General features: G+C 42.0%; 1 long non-coding RNA gene across 1 annotated transcript; it reads right to left on the reverse strand.

The window, feature by feature from the left end:
- Positions 1-916: 916 nt before the first annotated feature.
- LOC120642919 lies at positions 917-2,015 on the reverse strand. The gene is made up of 2 exons (XR_005662792.1): positions 1,860-2,015; positions 917-1,117 (listed from the first exon to the last, which is right to left on the reverse strand). It is a non-coding gene; the product is annotated as an uncharacterized LOC120642919 (long non-coding RNA).
- Between the last annotated feature and the right edge of the window lie 11,991 nt (positions 2,016-14,006).

Raw genomic sequence — 14,006 nt, forward strand, 5'->3', positions numbered from 1 at the left:
AAGTACGTGATGCTAAGTATAACACAGCCCGCTGTTACATCTCCGAACACGTAGATTCCATAGAGGCACTGCTGATTTACTAATTAGTTGCTATGAGGATCAGGACAAGGCGATCATGTACTTCCTCCGCGCTAACGCGCATTACTCTTTCACTGCTCTAGTGATAACAAACTATGATCCCCTTACGCACATGCTAGCCTATCCTACATGTTTTCATCAATGTACGCCTATTGCCTATGGTTCGTGGCAACTGGCAACTTTTGTGGAACCACGCCGGTGTGCACTAAGCGACCTTCCTCACGAGTGCGGTTAGTTGATGTTCTCTTGTTTTTGGCATTGTGCATACAAGCACTACAAAAAATCTGGTGATCCATGACGATTGAATTTCGTCACAGATCACTAAAAAAATGTCATAAAACAGTATCTATGACGATCTCAAATAACGTCATGTATTGAGCGTCACAGATCACACCTCGTGACATTCCTTAAATTGTCGTCATAGATTGCTTGATCCATGAGTTTTTAAAACCGACATGGAATATCTCCGGGCCCCCTGAAGCTCAACCCAAGCCCGTTTTCTATGACGAAAATTAACGTCACGAACAGTATAATTTTTGTCACAGATTCTATTACCATGTCACACATTGATGACATGGAGGATGACATGGCTGTTGACTTGGCGATGACATGGATAGCAATGATGACGTGTAAATTGACGTGGTCGATGACATGGCCGGTGACATGGCAATGACATGGAAAGTGGTGCTAACGTGGCGGCTGATGTGCATGATGACATTGCATTCACAGCCCATTTTAAAACTTGGGCCATTTTTTCAGCCCATAAAAGCATCCGCAGATCAATTTTGGCCCAGTTTTCAGCTCTTTTATTAGAATTGCCATTTCAGACCAGAAAACATACTAAAATATTCAGCCCATTTACCACAGCATAAAATCAAATATATCTTATATTTACATTGAGAAGCATGTCAAAATAGCAAGTTACATGTTGTCATCTAGTATCAAAAGCAACACATCAAAACAAAAATAGAAAAGGTTCCAGCATTTGCCTCAATTTTTCCAATCTCTTCACACGGCTTGTTCCTTGTTCCATTTCATCCTATCATGAAAAGAGCACATTGCCATGGAATGAATTCAGACAAATCATATGTATATAGTGTTTTGTATGAAAGGTATGCACTAGTCGATGATTATAAAGCACCGGAGCTCAAGCAGAAAAAATCACACCAAGCTATCATATTAGTTCTAACTAGATGTGATATATCTGAACATGTTCAACAAGCAATGAGACAATAAACAGTAATAGTATACTTGTTTTCTATGTTAGAAACTAAGTACAGCTCCATAGGAAATATAGCAGCAGTAATAGTATAAATTATTTAGACGAATGGTTCAGTTCTAGGACTTCCAATAGTACACTGGGCATACAGAACTATTGGGGAAAAAAGCAAAGGCACTATTAGATCTTTCCAAACTGTTAATGGTTGTCATGCTTAACATAGCAGCAGAGTTTCATCAGGAATAACAAATTATTCATGTAATAAATAACAAAGATCATAAATCAATGAAACAGGACCAAACATATTTTCATTTTTAGGTTTTTCACTCTACTAGGAGTTATCACATTCCATGACATATGTGATAAGGACAAGAAAGGTTCAAATATTCAGAAACTTCTTATAGCATCATGTATTGGCAAATGTATCATTGAAGAGAAAAAAAGATTCAGTACAGTGGTGAATGAGAACTCATTCTCATAACTGAGTCCCAACCTATCTGTATTTGGCACTAGATATAGTGAGTTATCACAAAGAGGTGTTTGCAGGTAAAAGATACTTAACAGAATGTCGTAGGAGAACATAAAATGGGGCTCGACATGCTGGTAGTTAACTGTCCTGCAAAAATGAGCAGCACATTCAGACAATGCAGAACATGGCTGAGCACTTGACTTGAAATCAGTGACAAGGCCGACAGATGAAGACAGGTTATTAGATTCAAGGCAACATGCTATCAATAAAAAAACACAAGCTACTAATAGTCTGGCACTAGCCTAATGCAGATCTGAACAACAGGATGAGGAGGGGATGAGGAAACGGAAGGAGAGGATGAGGAGGATGGAAGAACCTGCACAACCTGCCATCCTCTGACTGGATCGGAGGGGGGATGCGCACCAGCATCATCGTCGCGCAAGAGAGGGCCCCTGAACCGCAGCCATGGAAGGGGGCCTCCGCCCAGGATTCAGGCCGCCTGTGTCGGAGCTCCGCGAGTCAAGGGGTGGGGGCTGTGAGCTCCGCGCGCTCGCCCTCAGGAGCTACGCGCCGCCGCGTTCAGCCATGGCTAGATCCATGAGTCCCACCCATGGGGAGCGCCGACAACAGGGAGGACACCCCGGGCCCGTAGATGACGGATCCGGGACAAGGGGCGGCAGATCTGGCACTGGCCACCGGAAGCCGACGAATGCGACGGCCGGCAGGTGCGACCTCACGACCTTGGTGCCGATGGGCAGGGGTAGCGTGGGAAGAAGGGAGTGGAGGAAGGGGACAGGAGGAGCACGCAGCCTCCAGTGGCGTGCTCTCCATAGATCTGGGCTTCACCGGTGTAGACGGAACCGCCGGTGGTGAGCAGGAGACGGGAAGTGGGGAACTGTGGCGGCGGAGATGCGAGAAGGGGAGGTGGAGGCAAAGAAGGAGGCGGAGACTGGAGCGGTGGAGGCAGGAAGCTAGGGTTTGCCAGCCTATTTAAGCATCTGCGCATCAATCCAAATCGTTGGATTGGAGATGAACGCACGGAAGAAGCTGGATTCTGATGGAAAACGGCCCAAGCTAACTTTTTGGCCCATTTAACGTCTATATTTTTCTTTTTTACTTTATTGCACTTCTGTGAAATAATATATAAAAATAATTATTTTATATACATAAATATAATTTTTATATGTAATAGACTACATATAGGGTATTCTATAGAAGTTTCAAAATTTTTGGAACTGATTTATTATTTTCTATATGTTAAATGAATTTCTGGATGGTTATCAAAATTAGTTCCAAATTAACTACATGTAAATCTAATAGGATATGAAAAATTGTACAAAAACTATATTTAGACTTCTATGTTTCATTGCAGACCATGTCCAAGAGATAGGTGAAAAAATTTCATGGCCTTCTAGGGACAATTCAAAATTCTTTTTCCAAAGTACCATATAATACTCATCATAATATCTAACTGTGATCCAAAAAATCTACAAATTGGAGTGGCAACTTGTTTTTGGTTCATAAGCTTCCCAAAAAATATTAAATGATTTTGATAAAGTGAAAACATACGCTGTTCACAAATGGATACATCTTTCATATAGTTTCTTACAACTCAACTCAAACTTTGAGATTTAACTACCATATAACATTTTCGAACTCGTATGAACTTCAAATATGGATATAACCTTGTGGTTACCATAACTTTAGCAAATATGAAGTTATATTATTGATTGTTATGTTAAAATAAATTTTCTATTCTCTTCTTTGGTGGGAGAAATGATGCCATATGAATATGATTCATAAAATAGCAATTAACACAAAAACAAATTATATTAAATGAAAGATGGTGATTTTACAAAAAATCAGGAAAAAGAATCAACAAATTTGAAGTTACTATGATAGAGAAATACCAATTTCAAATTTGTAGTATGAATTAAAAAGGAAAATATGGACTATCCAGCATGCTCGACGCCCCACGTGTCACCCTGGACCGCTGGTCAGGCATGCCCAAGCCCAGTTAGATCGGGGCAAAAATATGAGGAAACACCTAGCTCGGGAACAATAGTATATAAAAATAATTATTGCCCGTGGCCTTCGTAAGCCAAGGTTTGGCGCACTGGTACGGCGCTCGGTTCTGGTCCTTGTGACCGCAGTTCGAATCCCCAATCGCGCCTTTTTTTTTTGTTCGAATTAAAGCATGTGATACATATGTATAAAAGATTGCCTGTTCGGATGCACTGAAATCCAGCCGTGGCTGGCTGGTTGCCGCTGGGCTTGAACTCGAGCTGTCTTCTTCTTCCGGCAGGGCCCAAGGACAGAGCCCGCGGGGTTGGTGCTGGCTGCTGCTGATCCGTCCTATCTGTATGCGGCCCAGCCACAACCAACCAGCGCTGGCTGGATTTAAGTGCATCCGAACAGGCCGTTAGGCCGACCACAGCGGAGGGAGCAAGAGCAAATTTGCTCCCTCCTCGTTTCTCACGCCCTCTCTATCTACAGTGCCAAACAGTATATCTATAGTGCCAAACAGTATATTTGTTCCTCCATTTGCTCCTTCCACTGTGGCCAAACAGTACCTGACGTATACAAGCAAATATTGTTGTGTGGTGATGGAAAGGTGGGTGCCTCTTGTTCTGATGACCAGAGTTCGAACCCCTCCACCCCTTGCACTACTTTTTTTTTCCTATTTAAGCCATACTAACTAAAAAATAACGCCTAGCATCCCATGAATGAGAGCATAGCTCATTTGTCACGGGATCGACTCCCAGCCCTGCGCAATTTACTAGCACTGCACAAGTGGGCCCCGCTCAGCAGAACACATGTGCACTGACTAGGCTGTCACGTAAGCATCAAATAAGAGAAAAAAAACTTGAATTAAAAATGAAAATATCAAAATATATAGTTAAAATAGGTATGATGATTTTTATGACATTAATGTTAAAACGTCATGTTTTGTGGGCTCAGTTATGACGAACTCAATAAAATGTCATATTTTGTGGACTCAATTATGACAAATTTAATAAAACGTCATAAAGTTCTTGGCCTACGGTTCATACCTTCAAATTCGTGATATATTGTGTGCAATTGTGACGCTCCATTAAAATATCATAAAATTTTCGTCATAGATCACCACATTTTTTATAGTGAAGTCTATAAAAACTATGCGATGGAACGCTTGTCATCATTTAAAAAGAGTATGGATAGAGATATGTCTCGATAGCTCTATCACACAGCTCAAACCTCGATTTAGCGACCGGCAGCTCCTCCCATGCCATGGCTGTCTGGGGCCCTTGCGATGGATGTTGCACGTAGGCAGCCTCGAGCCACAATCTTAACCTTTATATATACTGAAATATACTTGGACTATTTTTTGTTTTTGTAGTTCACAATAATTATAGTGTAGAAGTTTCACTTTTTTAATTTTTTTTATATATAAAGTTCTAAATGAATTTTGAATAAAATAGAAAATATTTTTAGAGGCGGGTGGATCTATACGTACATGACGGGTCTGTAGGGACGCCAACGGCTAGAACAGAAGGACCCGATATGGCAAGGTACCACGCTCGCCGTACTTGGATCCGGCCACAAACACCAACTGACGCGATGGCTACTGGCCCGCTGGTGGTGCAACTTCCAATATGAAGACACGCAAAGAAAGAAGATGCTATTTTAGCTGCCAGATAAACTGTTTTTGTGCCACGATCCTACTACCCGTCTCTGCCCATTAATCCCACGACCACACGAGCCCTCTCCCACTTAGGAGTGGTAAAGGGCCTAAGATTTTGAAATAGAAAATCTAAAGGTCGGGTTTTAAAAGGGCCGGACTCTAATTTTATATAATTTTGAGTTAAATAATTTAAGAATCTTATTGGGCTGTAAAGAGACTACTAGAGTCATGTCCATTACCAATCCTACTCTCACTCTGGTACTTCATAGATTCCAGCCTCGCGACAAAAACAAACCATACTAGTCTACGACATGACTGCCAATAAATGATGCAACCGGCATAGCTGGAGGCCGAGGTGGCCGGCGGACGCTGCCGAGTTTTTGGTTCTAAACTTTATCGTATCTTAACTTTTTCCGTCCTCCGACGCTACAACGGCGTAGCATTTTTTAGTTGGTCCAAAAGCTCAGTTGCTACTTTCTCTTCGTTTTAAATTGTAGATTATTTTAATAAATTTATACATTAATTTTTGCTATAATATTTATTCAAATATATAGCAAAAGCTATATATCTAGATTTACTAAAATAACCTACATTTTTTGATAGATGTAGTACTTAAATCAATCAATGGCAGATCCGGAGATTGAACCGAGCCCCGACAAAGCACACGGCAGCTCTATTTCTCTCTCCATGACCGATTTGAGTGGCTAGGCTAGTCACTTGCCAAATCATGGTGGGGGCCCTATGTGGACATCCTGTGTTCCAGAGTCCAGATGATTGGCCCCTGCTCAAATTTCTCATTCATTTTGCCCTAAAACAAAAATTTCTGGTTGATTCATGTGCGTGTATCATCAGGGGCCCCCTCGCTCTCCCCACCACTTGATCTATATATCACTCCAATTTAAGAATCCTCTCGAGAAAGAAATCTATATTATATTAGTTGCTAGGAAAATTGCATGCTCAATACAATTTATGTGGTTTATCACTTTGATCTAAATAAGTTGAAAAATATGCACATGAGATAAATGAACTTTTAAATGTGTACATACATATACATATATGCGACTAGTAGGCCATGTTGATTATATTTTGTTACGTGGCTTGCTATTCGTATTCTAGCCTAGCAATGTCGTCTATATCGTTGGTATTGTGCCCTCTAGTGATCATCGGCGCTACTCATATTTGTATCATTGTGTGACAATCGGCGCCTATTGCTTATGGTTTTTTGGGTGTTGTAAAACAATCATATAGTAGAAGACACGAGTACGAGGGACTAATCTTTATTCTCTAAACGTTGACGATTTACCAAAAAAATCTTAAACCTAAACTAAAATACAACAAGGTGTATTCTCTATACAAAATACATCCGCCCTGCAGTTGCAATGCAGTTGCAACCAAAAGACTACATCGATTATCGATTGCAATTGTGAGAATAAACTAATTGCGACTAGATGCGAACCAGTTGCAATTGGACGCGAATTAGTCGCAACAGATCGATCTGGTTGCAACTGAACGCAAACCGGTTGCATTTCAGACCGACCCGGTTCCACACACACACTGGGAACTAAATTACAGATTTGATATGAGCAACTCCAATAGACTTTGTATCCGTGATGAGTTAGTTAAAAAAAAGAAACCTCACCAAGAATCGGATCCAACAGATTCTGTGTTTCGCTCGCCTAGCTATCTTGCTCGATATTTCCTTCCCCTCGCTAGGCAAAAAAAAAACGAGCTTGTCCCGCTCACCATCTCCCTCTTCCTGCCTCCCAGGTCCCGCAACCCATTCCCCCTTGCCACCCCTGCCATCCCAGGCCGCCCTCGCCATCCCGAGACACGGCGGCGGCGATGTGGCAGTGCCACCACGTCTTCTGCCGACCTTTTCGACCCCAGAAGACTGTGAGCTAGCCGGTCCACTTGGCCATGGCGGTGCCAAAGAGGCAGGTTCGGAGTAGGAATGCTGGGTAGGAGCGAGAGGGATTGGGGAAAGGATGAAGATAAAAAAGGAGTATGCCACGTGAGGCCTACTGGTACTGCAACACATGAAGAGTCCAGTTTTAGTTTTAGATAGTATATTGGTTTACCTCTCAGTTTAGGAATTATTTTTATTTTTTAGCTAGCCTCTTAATCTCTAAATTTTGCTAGGATTATTGCTAGTCTTTTAGAGGTGCTCACCCACAGCAAGCAACTGGAGTAGGAATAGGACTTTTATTTTATCCTCCCTTCCATACCGAGACTCCGAGAGTCCGGTTGTTTTACAGTAGTGGCTAGTGGCAACTGGCGATATTGGTGGAACCGCTCTAATGTGCACCAAGCGGTGATCTTCCTCGCGATTACGGTTGTGTTTGGCATGTGCAAGTGTACAGAAGCCATGCGATGGAACGGCGTGTCACCGTTTACTTTTCTTTAATAAAGGCATTTTTGTAGATGGGACGGGTCCAACTGAATCCCTCGATACCTCTACGTCTCTCCACTCAAAGGTAGATTTAACGGTCGACAGCTCTTCACTTGTGTCTGGCTGACTCCCTTCCACGCCATGGAGACATGAAACACGCCTATTGTCTTGGGCCCACGCGATATCGGATTGATGATAACGTGGACATAGATAAAAATGTCATATTAATAATGTGGACAGATGTTATAGTAAGCATGGTGTTGGATTGATACTGCTGGGATTGTATGCGCCGCTAGTTAGTCTCAAATGGTATACCTACTTAGATCCGCTAGGTCCTCATTGTGTCTCACTATGCTTCTAGTTTGCTTTAGGACTACCAAACGCTCACTACGAGAGGAAGGGTGTTTGGTCCACCTCAAAAATATTGAATTGAGTTGTACCTGGTCCTAATATAGTACCGGGTCCAACTGAATCTGGTATTTTGTGGTGGGTGGAAATTAGCTCGGGGTCGTAGTACTGGGTGGTAACACCAAGCGGTACTAAAGGGTTCACATTAGTATCGGTTGGTGTTACACTGGTATTAGAGCCTACAATTATATTAGCATTGGTTGTTATTACCAATCATTACTATTGTGCATCATTTAATACCAGGTGGTATCACCAAGGGTCCTCCATGGGTTAATTTGAAAGGAAAGCATCTCTCTTGAAATTAACTAGAATTGTTGTATAGGTGAGATGGTAAGCCTGGTACATGCCAAACAAAAAGTTCTGAGTCTGAATTCTGCACACCGACGCGACCGTATTTCGCATGTACAATTAGCTGACTTGTGACTTACGTTTTAGCCGCCGATTGGCGTGTACTTTTGGTACCAGGCCATGCAATGGCACTGATAGATGAACTTGTTGTTAGAGTATATTTGGTAGTTGTAGATATACGTATCATAGGCTGCCATATGTATCCCAGGGAGCCTTACCCCCAAGTCATGTACTCTCATATATACTGGCCGAGGCCTGAATGCAATATATCCACAACATTATACGCATCTCTTCCCTTCTACATGGTATCACAAAATTAGGGTTTGGAGATCCTAGGCTAAACCTTCCGCTGCCGCCACCCATGCCCCTGCCTTCCTTTCCTCCCTGGTCCGCCGCCTGGCCACTCGTTTGCCTCTCTCTCTCTCTCTCTCTCTCTCTCTCTCTCTCTCTCTCTCTCTCTCTCTATGGTTCTGTTGACCGTGGTGAGCAGAGGCAAGAGAGAGATAGAAAGATGAGTATCCCCTTGACTACGCGCACCCAGAGGCACTACATGAGATGCTGCTATATCTGTTTCTATTTTGCCTGATCAGAGATCGGGATTGCGTCGCCCACCGCCCGTCGACCTCGCGCCTCTACTTCGACATCGGCATCAACTTCACCAGCCTCTTCATCCTCTCCAACCCTGCAGCATGGCGAGATGGCCGGCACCTTAGGGGGCGCTCTTTGCGCCGCCGCTACATCGCCGCCTCGTCCGCACGTCGTCCTTCGCCGGCTCATCGTCGCCTCCACCGATCGGGACGCCTTCACCGACTTCGCCCACCGATGTCTCGCCTCACGCTACTCGGTCTGATCAGCCGACGTGCGTGATCCACCGGCTCCTGTGATGTCCGTCCTCGTCGAGCACGCCCCTTCACTGAGTACGGAGGGCAGTCGCTGCATCGCCTCGTCGGGCAGCAGCGGCGCCACCCATGGTCTTCTCCGCTATTGCCTACTCGCCGCCGCTAACCACGTCCACGACTTCGTCGTCGACTACGCGTCGCTGCGCGCCCTGCACGTACGGTCTTCATCAAGCCATTTGAGTTCTTCGTCATCCCCTTCGAGCAGCACCGCCGCGTCACCTAGATCGTCCGGCCTTGCGCTGGAAAATTCGGGCTCTCCTCCTCGCTTCGTCTAGCACAACTGTCGCTAGCGTCGCCATCACCTCTACTTGGTGTATGGAACAAGTTAGGGAATCAGCCTAGCTACTATTGAATGACAAGTTAGGGGAGATGCCTCAAGCCGGTGATGGAACAGGATGGGAGGCAATCACTTTCCCTTTTATCATTTGTTTTGCAACATGAATTTTGAAATTAATAAATGGTACGCCATGGATAGGTGCTTTATCTCGCCGGCCATTCTTCTTGGGGTATACCGAGGAGAATGGTGAGAGGTATCTCCGAGCCGTTGCCGTCATGAAGCCTGCACGTGGGATGGCAATAAGTTTGCAGGCAGCACAACTTCGCGACCGCTTGAGGTCCATCGACTATGCTCTGCGCTGCCTCAACTACGATGGATGTGCATTGCGTCATATCTTCATGAGGACAGAGTGTTGATTTGTAAGTGTGATGGATTTTTCCATGAGTTCGTTTCACCTTTTTTGATCTGTCTAAAGTTAGATCCGAATTACATAGCAGTAGAATTATCTCTTTTATTTTGCCTCAAATTAAAATCTAGTAGTTTTAAACGCATATTTTCAACAATCTAGAAATCTTATATATGCATTCACTGTTATCCAGAAACCTAATTTTAGTTTCAACTTTCAAGTAAGTGTGGTGGATTTTTTACTTGGGTTCATTTCAGCTCTTTTCTTATCTGTCTACTGGTAGATCTGAATTACATAGCAGTAGCACTGTCTTTTATATTTTACCTCAAACTATAATTTGGAAGTTTTAAACACATATTTGCAACATTCATGAAATTTGTTAGCTTTATTTTGTTTGAAGTAGCAACAATATGAGGGATTTCATGGGGTGACGTAACCCCAGCTGGGGCACATGATGCTAGCACGAGACCTAAGTATTTTTAGTGGTCCAGATTGAAGTTTGCATGGTTTGCACGAATAGGTTGGTTTACAATTCCCTTTTGGCTGGCCCTCCCTGTCGGTTTAGTCGTCCGAGCCTGCTGGTTTTTGGACCAACCACATATGCTGCAGTGTTGTTCTTTGTAAGAGAAACTAGATCCAAAATTTTACAATAAAATTTAATTAATTTCTGAAAAAGAATGGAATCCTGACCCAACGGAACAAGCTGGAAAAATAATCCGAAGTTATCCACGAGATGGGACTGGCCACGAATTTAATGCCTGAAATGAGCCGGGTTTTGGTTGGTCCGGTCCTAAAAAATTCTCATATCTAGCTAGCACACCAGCACACAACATTCCATTTCTGGACCTATGGAATCCGTGAAGGCGCTGCTTCTAGTTTTTTTCTTTTTTGAGATTACGCTGCTCCTAGTTGCTACTGTGCAGATCACCATGGGTGGTGCAAGGTTTTTTTTCGTTTTCTTTTTTACGGGTGAAGGTTGTTGCTATAGCAGGAGGACGAGGCTACCATTTCATCGACTACTTCCTCTATATTGAATATATCTATGTTGAAACGATCTAAAATAACCATTTTTTCAGTTGTGCGGCACGTCTATAATATTAAATGTTATAACTATAACTATTGTAGCCTATCCGGTCCCCTTCATTGATTCAACCAATAATATGTGGATCCTGAAGAATGATTGTGACAGTGCCATTGCAACGACAGTACTATATATGCCACATGCATATGGTGGTAGCTCATTTGTATTTCTTATCTATTATTCCCCTCCGTCTCAAATTACAATTCATTCTGGCTTTTTAGATACATAGTTTTTGCTATATATCTTGATATATAGTATGCATCTAGGTGCATAAAAAAATTTATGTATCTAGAAAAGTCAAAACGAATCGCAAACTATACATGATTGCACAGGTGAAGGTGATCAGCCTAGCTACTATTGAATGACAAGTCAGGGGAGATGCCTCAAGCCAGTGATGGAACAGGATGGGAGGCCATCACTTTCCCTTTTATCATTTGTTTTGCAACATGAATTTTGAAATTAATAAATGGCACGCCATCAATAGATGCTTTATCTATGTTTCTATTCTTCCCATCTTTCATCATCTTCCCATGAGTAACTTGGATGGTCCGGACCATATTGAAAACATAGTGCCCATCTCGTTTTACTAGACTAGAATGTAATTTAGGCATGCCATTAAAAAAATTATAGAAATTCTTACTTTGGTACCTATGTTCTTCCAGCGAAAAGTGCTTGTACCCAAGGTAAAGAAGCTTTGAAGTATCTTCCAGGAAAGAGGATGGGCTATTCATCGACACCATCACCATGGAATCCCACCAACACAATCATCATTGTTGCCACCATCATCAAAATTAATATAAGCATCAAACAATCTGTCAAACTGAACATCTTGTATGAATTCATCGAGTGGATTCTCCATCGGAGGGGGAGCATTCTCCCCACGATACATCGAGATCCTATAGTTCTTAACTCATCGACACATGCGATCTAATGGTAGTTGTGCTGCCGAATACTCTCGTATTCTTGCAGTTTTATATGGGCAAGGTATCCTCTGTGACTTTTCATTTTTCTTGTGTAGTTCTCCGCAGCTTGAATGAATTTATTAAGTTTTTCAAAGAAATATGCCTCCATCCTTCGTACTTTGTACATCTATGCCTATCCATCTCTTAACATCAACAAATAATTTAAATGGATTTAAACAATTTTTTCATAATTTACTAAATAAATTATATATATATATATATAAAGGGGCCCTATTTAGGGCACTGGGTGCTGGATTGTTATCCAGCCCCCCCCCCCCCCCCCCCCCCACACACACACTAGTCCCCCACCCGAAACCGGAAAATAGAATCGCGAAACCGGAAAATTCTTTGTTGAACCAGAAAAAACCAATAAACATGGATTTGAAACTGAAAAATGGAATCCCGAAACCGGAAAATTCTTTGTTCAACCGAAAAACCCATGAACAGGGATTTGAAACCGGAAAAGATATTTTTGTAACTGGAAAATTATTATGTCAACCGGAAAAGAACAATCCAAAACCGAAAAAAGGTATTCATGAAATCGGAAACTTGTAATCTTAACCGGAAAATAACATGACACACCTCTATTCAGGGATCTGGAACCAGAAAATGTATTTCTCAGACCGGAAAATTGTGCTTTACTCGGAAAATTATCCAAAATAGGCTGAAACAGGAAAATAAAGATTCAATAACCATAAATGTGCCATTGTAACGAAAAATCAAAATTTGTAACAAGAAAATTATGAATATATCTAGCATGTTGGACTACATAAGAAACCCATTTGCCTCAAAAAGAGTATCGGTCGTGGTCGGAAAATCAAAATTTCTAACAAGAAAATCATGAATATATCAAGCACGTTGGGTGTGGGATCACACTGAGGCTAGATAAGTTATTTAAATTGACAATATGGGTAGAAGAATGTTGACTCTTTTGCAACAGGAAAACAAAATAAGGTGAAAACGAATGATTATTTGTCAAGATTTTTGTTGAGGTCTTCTAATGCCTACGTTGATTTCTCGTAGGTTTGTTTGGACTTGGCCATTGATTTTAGGAGCTTCATTTTCCGGTTGCAGAATGGATGGCCATGACTCAGCTAAATTTTACAGTCACACAGAACAATTTTCGGTTTGAACCTCCTAATTTTCCGGTTTCGGAATGGATGAGCTAAATTTTCCGGTCACACAGAATAATTTTCGGTTTGAACCTCCTAATTTTCCGGTTGCGGAATGGATGAGCTAAATTTTCCGGTCACACAGAATAATTTTCGGTTTGAACCTCCTAATTTTCCGGTTGCGGAATGGATCCTTATCTTTTCCGGATTAAAGAAGATTTTTTTGGTTTTGGGATCACATTTTTCTGATTTCGAGGTTGGGGGAGGAGCATGCTAAATAACTTATTCAGCACCCTGGGTACTAAATAGAGAATGTATTTTTATATATGCAGAGATAATGGAAAGGGTCAATTTAACATGTATGGAGTAAAAAAAATTAAAAATCCAGCCAATTAATGAACAACTAAATATTGGGAAAACAAACTATATATTGCATTTGTTTTAATATAGAAAAGATCAATTACTAATTTGGCAAATAAATATATACTTTTATATAGGGGGTGCTATTTAGCACGCTGGGTGATGGATAGATACGGGAAAGGGTAAAAAATTTTGAACTGAAGATTTGCGTCGGCATTCGAAGGAGCTGAGAAGAATAGGTATGGGAAAGGGTAAAAGGTTTTGATTGGGTATTCTCGGTGCTCTGCAGTTTCGTCTCGGTGTACTGTGTGCTTCATAATATCATGCTATCAAA

This window comes from Panicum virgatum, chromosome 7K (assembly GCF_016808335.1).
Source record: "Panicum virgatum strain AP13 chromosome 7K, P.virgatum_v5, whole genome shotgun sequence".
In the NCBI taxonomy this organism is placed as follows: Eukaryota; Viridiplantae; Streptophyta; class Magnoliopsida; order Poales; family Poaceae; genus Panicum; species Panicum virgatum.